Below are 13569 nucleotides of genomic sequence, written 5' to 3'. Positions count from 1 at the left end.
TACCACAAAGTGGGAGACTTGCCCACCTTCCCAGGGGCCGGGAGAAGGACCCGATTTCCGGGAGGTTCCCGGCCATTCCAGGAAGGTAGTCAAGCCTGGCTAACTGGCTGTTGCACAGCAATCCAAATCAACTTCCTAGTATACGCAAGTATACATGGCCAATAAAGCTGATTGAGATTCTGATATAAAAAGTTACAGTAAAACTTTCACTTGGTGGGTTTGTAAGGAGTATAACAGTAAAAGGAGGATCAAGTTGTAGGAAAGTATTACCCCGTGGGGTCACAAACTGTGTCACACCCGGTACCCGGCTTGTAGGTGTAAAAGGACAGAGTTGAAAAGACCCATTCACAACAATGAAACATCCGACGCTGGGAGCTGATCTCATCTCCCAGCGCTGGCTTAGGAACTGCCTCCGGTGACGTCACCCACCTTGAATTATTCCGGCACCGGAGATGCCAGTGTAAAAGGCACATGTCGGGATGCACCCGCATTGGAGCCAGGTAGAAAATCCCAGGTGTGACCAGGCTAATCAGTGTAAAAGTGGTATTAAAGGAGAAAAATATAAAGTGATTGCTAAATGTGATGAGTTTTGTTTTGTTTTTCATTCTGTATTTGTCTTCAGGTGTGTTTCTTTTTTAAGAACTGTGTATTGCAGTTTTGTGAGTATATTATGATTATGTGTTTCTGTTTCATGTAAAATCAAATATATTTTTGTGTGCATATGTTAAAGACCTCATTACCCTCTATAATCAAAGTGGATGAGACTATTGTCAACCAACTGTCGCCTGTCCAAATCAATTCATGTACCCAGCAAGCAGCTACCTCCTCTCTCCTTTTGCCCCACCCAATCTCTCTTGCCTACACAGACATCTTTCTCCCATGTATCTGGTGAGGAAGTCATGGTCGGCATCTGTTCCTCTCCCTCTCCACCTCACCATTGACCCTATCCCCTCTTGCCTCCTCCACTACCTCTTTCCTTCTGCCTGTTCCCAACTTTCCCACCTCCTCAATATCTCCCTCTCATCTGGCACTGGGGCTAAAAATGCAAGGCTGATAAAGAGAGACAAACGTCCAGCCAATCACCTGCTAACTGCCATGTTACAGGCTGTGTTTGAAAAAAGTCAGTAAGGAGCTGATTGGTTGTACGTTTATCTCTCCTTATCACCCTTGCATTTATCTCTTGCTAAAGCTTAATACATCTGCCCCACTGTCCCTTCGGCCTTCTTGCAATACCCTCTCTAACTACTGACCCGTCTCACACCTCTTTTGTGCCTCCAAACAACCTTTTGTGTCTACAACCACCTTACTTACTTACTTTCTTTTCTCTCACTCATTGCTTGACCCATTCTAGTCTGATTTCCATCCTCTCCACTCCACTGAACTGTCCTCACTAAAGACTACAATTACCTCCTCCAATGTAGCCTGTGCAAGATGTGCACCAACAGTCATTGCGGTTTCAAAATCTTCCTACCTAAATGAAACAAATTATTAGGCCAAGGTACTGGCCAATCTGACAGGCCCCAAATATTATACAAGGTGCAATTTAAAAGAGAAAAGAGAAGAATGTCTGTTGCTGGTGCACCCAAAAATTTGACACATAAAATGTAACTTTTAATATATTGGTTAAAATAGTTGCAAAAAATAAAACCACAATACAAGACATACAACACAGTGTGATTAAAAATCTACACTCAGTGGGACCCCAGTCTGTTTTCCCTATAATAAAAAATTGGCAGATCTGATAGCTTCCCATGATCCCCTGGTGTGTATGGGCAATAACAATCTCGTGAATAATTGTTTTTTTTTTACTTTTTGTAAGGTGCCGCTGGACCAATTTGTTGCTACAATATGCAATGCAGAGTTTGTTGCTGGATCCGAGTGTGATCCCGACTCTGCTTAATTGTTCACAGCGGTACTGATAGCAGGCTGTGTGGTCTGGATGGCATAACGGGAGAAGGGGTGTCAAATTGCACCGCTGTCTCCCCGGTTGCCTTACACACGTGGGTCCGCTTAGTTGGCCCTGGGACAGTGGTGCCACTCACGAGCTCCCAACACCGTAATGGTGTTAGCGGGAGACAGATGGTATCGGCTGTCTAGGCTCCGCCAATGTAGGACCGTTTCGCTAGTGCGTGGAGTCTGACGCCAGATACCACACTACTAAGCGGGGGAATCCGTATGTTATGGAGACCCGGGGACGCTCGGCTATCTAAACAGATCAAAATGCAGTATATGGAGGGAAAGGGACTGGGGACACACACACTGAGTGTGATAGCGGTCTGCGTACGCTTCGCAAAAAGCTTCCTTTATACTGCATTTTGATCCGTTTAGATAGCCGAGCGCCCCCGGGTCTCCGTAACATACAGATTCCCCCACTTAGTAGTGTGGTATCTGGCATCAGACTCAACGCACTAGCGAAACGGCGGAGCCTAGACAGCCGATACCATCTGTCTCCCGCTAACACCATTACGTGTTGGGAGCTCGTGAGTGGCACCACTGTCCCAGGGCCAACTAAGCGGACCCACGTGTGTAAGGCAACAGGGGAGACAGCGGTGCAATTTGACACCCCTTCTCCCGTTATGCCAGCCAGACCACACAGCCTGCTATCAATACCGCTGTGAACAATTAAGCAGAGTCGGGATCACACCCGGATCCAGCAACAATCTCTACATTGCATATTGTAGCAACAAATTGGTGCAGCGGCACCTTACAAAAAGTAAAAACACCCAATTATTCACGAGATTGTCATTGCCCATACACACCAGGGGATCAAGTGAAGCTATCATATCTGCTACTTTTTTGATTATAGGAAAAACAGACTGGGGGCCCACTGAGTGTAGATTTTTAATCACACTGTGTTGTATGTCTTGTATTGTGGTTTTATTTTTCGCAACTATTTTAACCAATATATTAAAAGTTACATGTCAAATTCTTAGGTGCACCAGCAGCAGACATTCACATGGTTACTGCCCAAAAAGAATGAACCATTAAAGTATGGATTAATCTGCCCACACTTACAATCTCTGCCTACATGTGTATGCCTAGTCTGGCAATTGCTTTCTTTGCCAAATGTGTATGTTGCAGAAATGGGTGCGAACCGTTTACATTTTTGCTCGGACCCAGATTTTTCTAAATATGAAAGAACTAGATAGTGGGAGATTCAATCTGTTAAAAAAAATATTTGATTGGTTTTATTGAAAGGCATAGTATAGTAAATATACAGCAGAACAAAATCTTCAAAAAATTCTAAAACAGCCCTGGGTAAAATAGCACTAGTATAACCGTAGGCTATCATTAATTAACATTTGAAGAATTCACATCTCAGATATTAACACAGTGAATTTAGAATTCTTTTTAGTATTTGTTGGAATGAAGTTTGAGTAAACCACCTGTATAGCCAGCAGCAGAAATGATGTAAAAAAGATCTGCAGGAATTGATACTACATATGCATGGTCAATTTTTTTAATCAACTTTCAGCTAGAACAAATAAAAGTTACATAAAGTAATTGCTGGGAATATTTCTTAGCTCTAAACTGCTAGAATGAAAACATTTGCAGCAAAGAAACACCAAGTTTGACATGAATCTGGATATATAGACAGTATAAAAGATGCTAGATTGTAGTTATATAATACAGATATTTCAGAAGAGATTTAGAAAATATTTACGGCATATATTTCATAACTCTTGGATGGATTCGCGACCATGTGGAAATGCTCAATTATTTTGACCTACATACCACAGGGTCTACCATGCTCCTGTTGGCCCATAGACTACCGTTACACCATGATACAGAACGGAACCCACATGTGCCACATACCGGGCCTAATTCAGTCTGTATCTTAAAGAACATTTTTTTTGTAATGGCCAAAACCATGTTGTACTGCATATGGGACAGAGGTGGAGAGAAAGTTAAGCCACACGGGGTGATTTCTGCTAGCCTAAATACTGAGTGATACAGGCTAGGGAAATAGCCCTTGTGCTTCCATGCGGCTAGATCACCCATACACACGTAGCAATGTGTGTGTATGGGCGATCTGTGCTAAGTGTGTAGGCGAGTATAGGGGCCAGTATGTATATGCTCAAGTACTCCAATATTTGTGCTGCATGCAATCATTGCTAAGCATAGAATTTCTGGGTCCTATGGAAATATAGCTTTAAAACATTGGCTCCCATGTTGGAATTCCCTCAGATGTTTTCGGGCGATACACTCCTAATCTATTATATTAAAATGACCAGAAAGTATGTGTTCTGTAGTCATCAAATGATCTAAGTGACATTGCTGCATTTTGAGCAACATGCTTATTGTACCAATAATGATGGCTTTGCCTGATTTCAAAAGGAGCCATTATTATACAGTATTTTAAGAAGTGATGAGCGATGGCTGCAATTATCAGAAGTTTTAACCACCAACCTCTTTATATGACATACGTTAGCTACAGTATTTGTACAGTACGTAGTCTAGGTCTAATATTTTCATATTTAAGCATATTTAATGAGCGGGTCGCCGCCCCGTGCATATGTAATGAGTGGGACCTGCTCATTTCATATGCACAGCACTGGGTCAGCGCATTAGATGTGTACAGGGCGGGACCAGCGAAGCGCTCACTGCTGCCTGGGACGCCTGTCAGTTCAGCCAGTGGTGCCCACCGCAGACTCAACTGGCGCTGCTCCCCCAACCCGCCACAAGGTCTGCCACATATGTAGCTACGCCACTGTATAACCCTGAGATTGTTCCTAGTGTTCAGCAACATAAGGGAGAACATCCACCACCAATAAAAGATACACTGCTCCACTAAAGGACTATAGGGGCGAAATGTAATAGGGTGCAATTATTTAGATATGTGCAATTTTTGGTCAAAAAGTCTGAATTCGCACATGTTCCAAAGATCGCACATTTAATAGGGTGCGAATTGTGGTAAAAATTGCACTTTTTGCCACGAAATTAACACATTTTGAAGTGGCGATTTTTGGTCACCCTTCAATTCACATCCAGATGTTTTCCCATTATAAAGTATACAACTCGCAAATGTAATAGGGTGCGATTTTTGGTAAAGGTTACTAAAAATCACAAAAACAATACACCAGGTTCTGACTGACGAATTTGACAAAACCACGCACAGATCATTAAAATATGTGCATGGTTCTGTCTTAAAAAATGTGTAAAAGTTTAAATTAAATAAAAATGGCGTGGGGTCCCCCCTCTTGAGCATAACTAGTCTCATTGAGCTGGACCTGGTTCCAAAAATACAGGGGGACAGAAAGTGTAGGTGTCCTTTGTATTTCTGAAACCAGCCCCGGACTCTTAAGCCGGTCCTTGTTCCAATACTACAGGGGACAAAAAAACTGTGGGTCCCCCATATTTTGGAACCAGCACTGGGCTCCAACAGCCCGTGGTGTCATGCCACACCCGGGGGACACGTTTTTACGCAAAGTCCCCTGGCCGTACCATGCGCACCGTGGCTGGGGTACCTGGATGGGGTACCTGGGGGAGTGGGGACCCCCTCAATAAAGGGATGTGTTCCCCTCCCTCCTGGCTTTACCCATCCAGGGCTGAAGCCCGGCAATGTCCCCGGGGTCCCTAAGCAGTGGATGAAGGGCTGATATGTGTCAAATTTAATTGAAAAAAAAAAGTTTTTTACAGTCGAACAACAAGTCCCAGCATGCGGGGCATTTATTGGCCCCTTGCTTTTAAAAAAAAAAATCGCACCCTATTTAATTTCGGGGTTTTTCCAAAAATGTGCGATTTTAAAACATGACTAAAAATCGCACCCTTTACATTTCGCCCTAGATATTAGAACATGACTTCATAGCTTGTAGGAAAATATTCTAAAGCAAAAAAATCCCAAATCATATACTGTACACATTATTTTTGTAATTTTCTTACCAATGGTAGAGGCTTGTACATTACTTATTACATACAGCATGGAAGGAACTTCAAAGATTAACTAAAGCTATTAGAAATAACGAAACATACCAGAACTGAATCCAGTTTCTGTGTCACTTTCATCATTCGCATTGATGATCTTGCAGCAATGGCAGAAGCTTGGAATGTGAGACCATCAGTGTGACCTGTATCACTGACATCACTGGAAGTATGCACAGATTCTGCTTCAAGTTGGGCAACTAAAATGTGACAAAATATGAGAAAAATTTTAAAAACTTATTGATAAAATATACACACCTACTGTAGCTACACAATCATTTCAACAAAAAATCTTGGTACAAAGCATGTATTTGTGGTCATTTAATCCATGTACATTGTATAGAGCTAATAGAAAATCTCCACTCCATGTTAGCTTATATATTAACCATAACCCCCCCCCCCCCTCCCCTCCCCTCCCAATTGGCTACTTCTGCATGAACAACTCACATTCCAATTGGCTAGTTCTGCATGAACAACTCACTTTTAGGTTCTAGGTTTATTTAACAGGAGACAGTTAATTCATAAGAGCAGCTGTCTTCTCCTATATACCAAGCATAACATTTAGGAGTTTATCGCCACTAGCTGATGCCATCTTCTGGTGGTGATGGCATGCTCTTTGGAATAGAAAGAGCTGTGGAAATGTGAGCAAAGTTACTAAATGCGAAAAAAATACATGTGTTATTATATGGAGATAAGCTTATCAGGGCAACTATCCCAGCATGAATACATTTATAAACATCCCTTAAACTAGTGAATGAGCAATACATATACCCCTATTTATTTTACAATAATTGTACATGTTGAGTCTCCCATATCTGGAAGTATTTTGGGGGGTTTCCATAGTTGAGAATTTGCCCAGCATAATGTGATATCGTGTGGATGGGACCCATAATGAAACAAAAAATATATTTAAGTTTTATTTACATTTTCCCATCCAATCCAATTACAGATGTGTCCTCATATATCTCGCTATGGCATGTAGCACAGAATGCCTGTAGCAATGGACTATAAGGTTCATTACAATTCTGCTTATGGCAGGATTTTTTTTCCCGAAAATGCATCTTTGTGGCAACGCAATGTAACTAGGATAAACAAAGAGACTGCTCATTAATTATATATACTGTATGACACTGTATACAGGGGTGGATTAAGCCTACGGGGGGCGGGGGGGGGGTCACTTTAGACAGGGAGGCCCGCTCCCATGTGCCATTACTGGCTGCAAACTGCACGAGGAGAATATTACACTGTCAAAACACAGTGCAAAGGCAGTATAAAATTGGTCAATGGGTAACTGCAGGGTGGGGGAGTAATATATATATATATACACATACACACACACACACACCAAATGAAAAGCCTGTGTGTGTCCCTCTGTACATTACTCTGTAGGAGACCTCACAGGCTAGGCGCTGCCTCTGGTTTAAAACCCTCCCATGATGCTGCTGCTGCTATCGTCTATGGGCCTGAGAAGCATGTGATGAGCTCCATAAATCAGAGCTCAGCACAAGCATCTCAGCCTCTTACCTCTTGTGCAAGTCTCACTGGTCAACTCCCAGTAATGCACTGCACACTTGTGGAGTCAGTGTGCCTTGGCTCCCATAGGTGAAGCTGCAGCACTACCCCACTCCCATGCACAAAACCTTTAGCTAAAATAAAATAAATGCTGACCACAGGGGGCCCTAGATAGAGGGGGAACCAGGGGTACAAAACGCCCGAGCCCCCCCCCCCCCCCCCAATCTGTCCCTGCTTGTATATTGTGATGTTGTAAAATTGAGCCTGTAGACAGGCAGAACAGAATATGTATTGGAAACAAACAATACAGGAAGTGATGATCAGATGGAAAATAAGCCCTATAATAGTACTTCCCTGCAGATGATAATGTACACAGGGTTGTGGATGAATCTCTTGATAATATTCCAAGATGGCAAAAGCAAAACCGTAACAAAACAGGAAAAAAAACGATATGTAGTAAATTATACAACAATATAATGTTCCCAAGTGTTCTTTCCAGAAGGAAAGGGATCAGGTGTTGATTAGTAGACCTTCACCATTAGGAGTCAGTTGGTAAATGATAGGATCACATACAGGTAGGTTTTCTCAATAATAATAATAATTTTATTTATATAGCGCTCTTTCTCCAATAGGACCAGTGGTGTAGCTAGGTGCCATGGTGCCCGGAGCAAGAGCATGTTTTGCACCCACCCCCCGCACCATTTGTAGTAGGCGGGGCTCTTGCACAGAGAAAAGGGGGCGCGGCCTAACATTATACCACACACCGTAATGCCCATTGCACATTTTAGTGAACTTTGAAATACCCATTACACATAAAGCCACATGCCGTAATGACAATTACACATAAGGCCACACATGATGCCCATTATATACTAAAGTATATAACAAACCGTAATGCCCATTACATACTATATAATAAACCGTAATGCCCATTACACTTTTGACACATAAGTGCCACTTACCTACATGCTCATTGCTAGGAACTTCCAAACAAAAGAGATGCCAAAGGGCTTCAGGCTTGATGCCAAGGGGGACTGAAATAGCTTGTTGCCAAGGGGGACTAAAATTGCTCGTTGCCAAGGGGGTCTAAACTTGCTTGTTGCCAAGGGTGACTAAAATTGCTTGTTGCCAAGCGGGGACTTGCGTGTATCTATATCTATCTATCTATCTATAAAATCAGATATACATTACATAGAAACATATACAGCCTGTGCCTCAGTTACAATTATTATAGAAATAGTGCCGCAGCCTGCTGGCATCACTGACCTCACCTTAGGCGGATGAGCCCAGCATGCCTTCACAGAGCTGCTGTTCGTGTTGGTAGCCGGGGCCAGGCAGCACACTTCCAAAATCACCTCGTTCTGAGGTCATGCGGCCAGGGCTGCCACCAGAAATAGTGGGGCCCGGGACTGAGAAAATAGGCAGGCCCCCAAAGGGGTTTCCCATGAGGAAGCAAGAGAAACAGAATCACGCTTCTTTTTCAAGGTTACAGGACTTTGTCTCCTATAACCTTAAAAATTAATCGTAAAGCTTTGAAACGTTGGCTTAACCATTGTGCCTGTCATTATTTGTGATGAGTGACATGTCCATGTCTGTTCTACAATCAGTCAGACTCTTATATATAAGAGTCTGGCACTCCTTCTTAATTGGCAATAGTTGACGTTGGCACTCCCAATGCAGTATAAATAATTAAAAACATTACAGTGGCACTCATAGGTCTGAAAAAAGAAAGGTGAATATACAGTAGTGGTCACATTACATTTTTATGTGACCAATATATTTACCTTTCTTCAGACCCATGATTGTCAACTATTGCCAATTAAGGAGGAGTGCCAGACTCATATATACATATATATATATATATATATATATATATATATATATATATATATATATATATATATATATATATATACATATATATATATATATATACTGTAATTTCCAATGCACTCACGGTTCAGTTTGTTCTTATCCGGAGGTGCTCCCGCCAGTCGCACAAGCACAGCTTATGGTCCAAATGTAAAGTCACTTAGAATCAGGGCACTCACCAAGCAGCTATAAGGCAATGCTTCTTTTTATTAATCCATCAGATATGACAAATAAGCCGACGTTTCGGACCCAACTGGGCCCTTAATCATGGCGTCCTGGATCTCACAGAAAAGGCAACTGATCTCATGCTACATGCTGCTCACTTTTATCTGGTGTTAATTACATCAATTAACCCCACATGTGGGGATCAGAAGTTAATCATAACAAGTATCTATCGCTCAGTGCTATACATACTACAACAAATCCTCCCCATAACTCTCACTATCTAGGGCTGTCAAACAACTTATTATAAACTGGGCAAAGTAGTATATAAGTAAAAAACTCACCCATATCATATGTACGTGGTTAAAACATATTTGGAACGCACGCCGCCATTGTGGGCGGTCCCCTCGTGCGTGTCATCTCACAAACCAATCAATAACGCATTCTTTAATGACGTATATCCCCTCCGGGCAGCGCGTTATACACAACACGTTAGCTCCCATCTATAGACTAATGGAACGCACGGCGCCATTATAGGCGGTCCCACGTGCGTGCCAAGTTCCCTTCCACTCACTGTAGCGCACGTCCTCTTCTCAATAGGACGTCGCTGCGTCTCCAGCGTCCTATGCGGCGGCCAATCCCTGCCTGTTGCTAGGGGACGCATATCAGTATCTAAGCGCGTCATCTGTAAACAATACCAGCGCTTGTCTAGTAATCGTATTGCACTTTGTCTATATATCAATGTGCTGCTGCCTATTTAACCCACAAATGCTAGATCTACCATCATGAGAGGGCACATACCATAGAACTATATATAAGGAAAGTTAGGAGGTGTTGTTTTAGATGAATGCAATTAGTTAGCAGCATATAGCAGGATCGCAGTCCCCAGACAAACAACAATAAAGCACATAATATTTTATTAAAAAAGCCTAATGATAACCTAGGTACAACAACCAATAGTCTCAAAGCTAGTCCCTATCTTTTATAAAGACCCAGAATTTGATGTGGTATGCGACCATGGTTACCCAAGCTTATTATGTCACTCTAGTGAATTTAGTGTCAAATAGCCAACACAAGGAATTCCATCAAAGAACATCATTTACACAAAAAATATATATGAAAAAATAAGAAAAAATTCTTTTGAGAGAATTTGAAAAAAGTGTTAATTTCATAGAAAACATTTAAATGAATTGTATTCATTTAAGCCCCTAGGGCTGATGGTGTCCAGGGAGTATATCCATCTCGTCTCCCTTTGCAGGAGTAATTTTGCTCGATCCCCTCCACGACTCAATGTCGGTATCTGGTCGATTATGATACTTCTCAATGAGGAGAGAGCATGTTTTTTCTCTAGAAAATGGCGCGCCACTGGTTTATCACTTGTTTTTGACGTCAGTGCTGCCCTAATGCTGGATCGGTGATTAGCCATCCGTTCTTTAAAGGCGCAGACGGTTTTCCCGACATACGTCAGGCCACATGGGCATTTTAACAAGTAGATAACGTGGTCAGATGTACAACTCAATCTGTGCCGAATCCTGATTTTCTGCCCATTATGCGGGTGGTTAAAGAATTGACCAGTGTTCATAGACTGACACGTGGTGCACCCTGTGCATCTGTAACAACCCAACCGTGTGGGTCTCAGCCACTCAGTGCCAGAGGATCCGTTAAAATTCAGTGTAGGTCTCATCAGCATATCACGTAAATTTTGACCTCGGCGATAGGCTATCATCGGTTGTTTTTTCATCTTCAACTTGGGGTCAGATGCTACTATCCCCCAGTGTTGTTTGATGCTTTTTCTGAAAGATGATGCCCTTGTATCATGGGTCGTTGTGACTATCAAGCGATCATTTGGCTTCACTCGCTTGTCTTTATTGTCACTTGAATGTATTGCCTTAGCTCGTTTTAAGCTGCTTTTTACAATCTGCGGTGAGTAGCCCCTATCAAGAAATTTCTCTCGCATTTCATCAATCTGACATCTCGTGTTTTCTGTATCAGTATTGGTGCGAAGGACCCTTAAGAACTGGGATATAGGCAGTCCATTTTTCAAATTTGTTGGGTGATAACTCGTGTAGTGCAGTAGCGAGTTACGGTCTGACGGTTTCTTATACAGTTTTGTGCCAATCTTATTACCATCCTTATAGACTGTCACATCGAGGAAGTCTATCGATGTGAGGCTCGCTGTGTGTGTAAAGCGAATTGGGGACCGTAATTCATTCAACTCATGGACCATTTTTTCAAAAGTCACCATGCCTCCCTGCCACACCAAAAAAATGTCGTCAATGAAACGATAGTAATGCATAATACATGCTTTGTATGGACTCAGAATGTTCTTCTCTTCATACTCCGCCATAAAAATGTTGGCGTATACAGGGGCCAGGTTAGAGCCCATGGCCGTACCTTTGCGTTGGACATAGTACTTAGTACCATACAAAAAATGATTATTGATTAGGACCTGTTCAATAAGGGTACAGATAAATTCAATTGGAGGAATGGTATGGTTAGACTTCAACAATCTATTTCTCACTGCATCTATCCCTTCTACATGTGGAATCACCGTGTAGAGGGATGAGACGTCCATGGTCGCTAATACCACATCATCCCCCGTAAATCTGATGTCGCTGATCTTCATAAGAAAATCAGGAGTATCACGTATGAAACTTGGGGTTGCCATCACCACAGGTTGCAATACCTGGTCCACAAATTGCGCCATAGGCTGCATTACAGACCCCCTGGCAGAGATGATAGGTCTGCCAGGAGGCCTGTCCAGCCTTTTGTGGACCTTAGGCAAGGTATACATGATAGGACAAATTGGGCAATCTACTGTCAGGAAATTTGCTATCCCCGTATCAATCCAGCCTGATGTTGTTGCCTGGTTGATGAGGATATCTACTTTGCTTTTGATTAGATACATCGGATTTTTTGGAACACATTCATAAACAGAAGTGTCTTTCAGTTGCTCGCAGATGTCCTGATGATAATCAGAATAATTCATCACGACAACAGCTCCCCCCTTATCAGCGGGGCGTACTACTATCTGTTTGTTGTTTTTCAGAGTTTTTACCGCCTCCCGCTGAGCAGGGGTGAGGTTGTCGTGTACGTTTTTGTTTTTATCCTCCTTCAGATCTACATCAATCATTCTGAGGAATACTTTGATGTTTGGGTTGGTTGTGGGTGGGTCATAAGTGCTGGGTTTTTTTAGGACTTGATTTAGTACCTCACTAGACACTTCTTCCGTATCACAGAAGTGGTCTTTCAATCGCAATTTACGCCCCAGTTTGTATTGATCTATTACTGTGTCAAATTTGGGCCTTGAAAAAATCGGTACAAATCCCAGTCCCATACTGAGCAACTCTTCCTCACCCGGAGTTAGAGTGTACTCAGATATATTTATGACCGGGTTCATAAACTTGGCACGGGAACTTGGCACGCACGTGGGACCGCCTATAATGGCGCCGTGCGTTCCATTAGTCTATAGATGGGAACTAACGTGTTGTGTATAACGCGCTGCCCGGAGGGGATATACGTCATTAAAGAATGCGTTATTGATTGGTTTGTGAGATGACACGCACGAGGGGACCGCCCACAATGGCGGCGTGCGTTCCAAATATGTTTTAACCACGTACATATGATATGGGTGAGTTTTTTACTTATATACTACTTTGCCCAGTTTATAATAAGTTGTTTGACAGCCCTAGATAGTGAGAGTTATGGGGAGGATTTGTTGTAGTATGTATAGCACTGAGCGATAGATACTTGTTATGATTAACTTCTGATCCCCACATGTGGGGTTAATTGATGTAATTAACACCAGATAAAAGTGAGCAGCATATATATATATATATATATATATGTGTATATATGTATACTGTATATACACACGTACATTAGTGTATATATATATATAAATAATATATTTTTTTGTTTCAGTTACAATTAGTAGAAAAATTGTTCCGCAGCCACATTGCTGGCAGCTAGCCAGCAAGAGTGAAACCTCACCTCATTTGGTTTATTCAGCCTGCCAGGTTCGCAGTCTGGCTGCCTTCACAGAGCTGTCTGCTTCATGTGGTGACCGGGCATCAGACACACTCCTTCCTATGGCCATGT

At 42.3% G+C, this 13569-nt stretch overlaps 1 protein-coding gene across 3 annotated transcripts in view; it reads right to left on the bottom strand.

Annotated features, from left to right (window-relative positions):
* Positions 1 to 6125, bottom strand: part of LOC146052837 (uncharacterized) — a 147664-nt gene extending 141539 nt beyond the window's left edge. For all 3 annotated transcript variants that reach the window (XR_014467700.1, XR_014467702.1, XR_014467701.1), the window contains exon 1: positions 5974 to 6125. The gene's annotated coding sequence lies outside the window, so the exon portion shown is untranslated. The remainder of the gene's footprint in view (positions 1 to 5973) is intronic.
* Between the last annotated feature and the right edge of the window lie 7444 nt (positions 6126 to 13569).

The sequence above is a fragment of the Crinia signifera genome, unplaced genomic scaffold (assembly GCF_055691185.1).
Source record: "Crinia signifera unplaced genomic scaffold, ASM5569118v1 HAP2_SCAFFOLD_129, whole genome shotgun sequence".
Taxonomy (NCBI): Eukaryota; Metazoa; Chordata; class Amphibia; order Anura; family Myobatrachidae; genus Crinia; species Crinia signifera.
The sequence above is the reverse complement of the archived record's forward strand: the minus strand, read 5'-3'. Positions and strand labels throughout refer to the sequence as shown.